Genomic DNA, 3,883 nt, shown 5'->3' on the forward strand with positions numbered 1-3,883 from the left:
TTGGGAGTTTATTTTCTTGAAGATATTTCTTCACTACAGGACCAAAGACAAGATTTACCAATTCAACAAAAAACTGCCACGGAACCCATGCCCTAGCATTGGCGCACCACATAACCTGCAGTTTTTCTTTAAGAATCTTGTGAGTCTTTTTTTTCTTAATTTTTTATTTTATTATTATTAATTTTTTTTTTACAGAGACAGAGAGAGTGTCAGAGAGAGAGATAGACAGGGACAGACAGACAGGAACAGAGAGATGAGAAGCATCAATCATTAGTTTTTAGTTGTGCATTGCAACACCTTAGTTGTTCATTGATGTGCCTTGGCCGTGGGACTACAGCAGATCGAGTAACCCCTTGCTTGAGCCAGTGACCTTGGGTCCAAGCTGGTGAACTTTTGTTCAAACCAGGTGAGCCTGTGCTCAAGCTGGTGACCTCAGGGTCTCGAACCTGGGTCCTCACCATCACAGTCCGCACCTTATCCACTGCGCCACTGCCTGGTCAGGCAAGAATCTTGTGAGTCTTAAAGGCTCGAGGATTTTTGGAATGATACACTAGCAGTGGATTTACTTTACAGTCACCGCTAGCATTTGCACACAATGCAAGGGTCAGACGATCCTTCATGGGTTTATGGCCTGGCAGCTTCTTCTCTGCGGTGATGAAAGTTCTCTGGGGCATTTTTTTCCAAAACAATCCTATTTTGTCACAGTTGAACACTTGTTGGGGGATGTAGCCTTCCTTTGAGATAAGCGCAGCAAAACATGTGATGTACTCCTCAGCTGCCTTAACGTCAGCACTCACCACCGAGTGGATGCCAGATCTCTTCTTGAAATTTTCAAACCAGCCATGACTTGCCTTAAATGTATCTTCTGCTTCCTTTTTTTTTTTTTTTTGTATTTTTCTGAAGCTGGAAACGGGGAGAGACAGTCAGACAGACTCCCGCATGCTCCCGACCGGGATCCACCCGGCACGCCCCTCCGGGGCGTCGCTCCATCGTGACCAGAGCCACTCTAGTGCGACCAGAGACACTCTAGCACCTGGGGCAGAGGCCAAGGAGCCATCCCCAGCGCCCGGGCCATCCTTGCTCCAATGGAGCCTTGCTGCGGGAGGGGAAGAGAGAGACAGAGAGGAAGGAGAGGGGGAGGGGTGGAGAAGCAGATGGGCGCTTCTCCTGTGTGCCCTGGCCGAGAACCGAACCCGGGACCCCTGCACACCAGGCCGACGCTCTACCACTGAGCCAACTGGCCAGGGCCTCTGCTTCCTCTTTTGAGGATGGTTTTTTCTTCTTCAAGTTGCTGTAAATAATATGTGGCTTTCCACATTTACAGTCTCCGTCATTGTATCTCCTGCCAGCTCTTTCTCTTTCACCCACACCAGCAGAAGTTTCTCCATTTCTTCATGGATCTTTGTCCTTAATTGGGACAGAATTGTAGTTCCTTTTGCTGGATTTGTGCTTTTGATGGCATCCTTTTGTTTAAGGATGTTACAAATTGTAGATGTATTGCGGTCGTACAGCCTTGCCAGTTCAATCACTCATACACCACGCTCATGTTTTTCTATTATTTCTTGCTTTACTTCTATGGACATCATTCTCTTCTTCTTCTCACCACTGTCCTTTACACTCACTGTCTTTGGCCCCATGATAGCACACAAAAAAAATTAGTAAAAAATGCAAAAATGATGCAAGAACGAGTACAGTGCACGAGATTTGACTTGACTCTGTGGGTAATGTGAGAAAGAACGAGATGCTGGTGTTGTGCTGCTGATACTGGACCCGTGCGCCATCGCGCCAACTAGCGGCAGCTTCCAAATCACTTGTATCTCGGAATTTTGCTCAGATCTCGAACCAAAATACAGACTGAGTCACAGCTCTTATCTAAAAAAATTAGTATGTTGGTCTGCTCGTATTTCAAGGTACCACTGTATATAATGGTCTCCTATATATATAGTTTTCTCTCCTACTGACAAGACTGTAAGCTTTTTGAGGACAAAAATAGTATCTTTCATCCATCAACAAACATATATATTTTTCCCAGCATCTGATCTACTAAATATTTGTTGACTGAAAGAAGAGAATTCCATGCAAGAGACATGGTGTGAACAAAAATAGAGATGATGAGGAATATGGCATGATCAGTGAGTAAATTAATCAGGTTGGCCTGGAGAGCTCAGGTGGGAAAGTAGAAGAAAATGTTAGAAAGTTGGATGGAGCCAAATTGCAGAGGATTTTAAATGTTGGGCTACAGAATTTTTACTTTATTTGTAGAAATATTACAGAGCCACTAAAAGTTTTAAGCAGGAACTAACATGCTTAAAACAACTTGGGGGGGGAAATGATGGACCCACCCCCCCCTCCACCCCCCCACTCCACTCCCAGTCCTTGCCCTTCAACACTCATCAATATTATTTCAAACCTTGTCCCCTATCCTCAAGGTACCAAAGTCCTTATTGTCACTTCATGTCTTGAAACTTATAAACTTATTTATCTCCAAAATTATTTCCCTTTCTTACTCCTGTTAAAATGGAAAAGATGTCGGCCCTGGCCGGTTGGCTCAGTGGTAGAACGTCGGCCCGGCGTGTGGAAGTAATGGGTTCAATTCCCAGCTAGAGCACACAGAAGTGCCCATCTGCTTCTCCACCCCTCCCCCTCTCCTTTCTCTCTGTTTCTCTCTTTCCCTCCCGCAGCCAAGGCTGCATTGAAGCAAGGTTGACCCGGGCACTGAGGATGGCTCCATGGACTCTGCCTCAGGTGCTAGAATGGCTCCACTTGCAACAGAGCAACGGCCCAGATGGGCAGAGCATTGCCCCCTCGTGGGCATGCAAAGTGGATCCTGGTTGGGCACATGTGGGAGTCTCTCTGACTCCCCACTTCTCACTTCAGAAAAAAAAAAAAGAAAGAAAGAAAAGAAAAAAAAAATGGAAAGGACGTCTCTTCTGCCTGCTTGTGCTCTGGACCCAATCCATGCGTGCTTGTTTAGAATGGTGGTGATTACAGGAAGCAATTAACCAATGAGAACACTTGATATCTCACAAGACAAGACTTGTGTCATCATAGACACACGTGCTTCCCATATTCTTTTCTACTGAGAGGGGAGAAACCAGAAAAATGCAGGAGAAGGGGCCTGCAGGAATGACTGAATCAGCCAGTTAAAGATTACCCAATAGCCTGACCAGGTGGTGGCACAGTGGATAGAGCATCAGACTGGGATGCAGAGGATCCAGGTTCAAAACCTCGAGGTTACCGGCTTGAGCACAGGATCATCTGCTTGAGCCCAAGGTCGCTGCCTTGAGTAAGGGGTCACTTGCTCTGCTGTAGTCCCCTGGTCAAGGCACATATGAAAAAGCAATCACTGAACAACTAAGGAGCTGCAATGCAATGAAGAATTGATGCTTCTCATCTCTCTCCCTTCCTGTCTCTGTCCCTATCTGTCCCTTTCTCTGATTCTCTGTCTCTGTAAAAAACAAAACAAAACAAATACCCACATTCTATAGATCTTTAACTGACCTCCTGGAGATTCTTACAATACTCACAAGAAAAACAAGATCTGTAAATAGATAGGGCCAGAGGTCTGGAAACCCCTTCCTCCTTGCTGCCCCACCTAAACTCCCCTACCCCACCTTGAGCCACGAAGTGCACATAGGACCTCAGACAAAGGATTCATGTGCCTCTTGCATGGACACTATAAAAGGTGTATAAGATGTAAGAAATTTAACTTTGGGAAGCTTGTGCTTTGGTGCTACTAACTTCACATGCTCTGCCAGCTACTAATAAATTCTTCTTTCTCCATTAAGTTATCTGGGTGCCTATTACCCTCCGTTTGCATGCTGTTTCTTGCAACGCTGCCATTCTTAGAGCATTGGCAATATCATGCCTTATGGCCAAAGAT

The sequence above is a fragment of the Saccopteryx leptura genome, chromosome 7 (assembly GCF_036850995.1).
Source record: "Saccopteryx leptura isolate mSacLep1 chromosome 7, mSacLep1_pri_phased_curated, whole genome shotgun sequence".
In the NCBI taxonomy this organism is placed as follows: domain Eukaryota; kingdom Metazoa; phylum Chordata; class Mammalia; order Chiroptera; family Emballonuridae; genus Saccopteryx; species Saccopteryx leptura.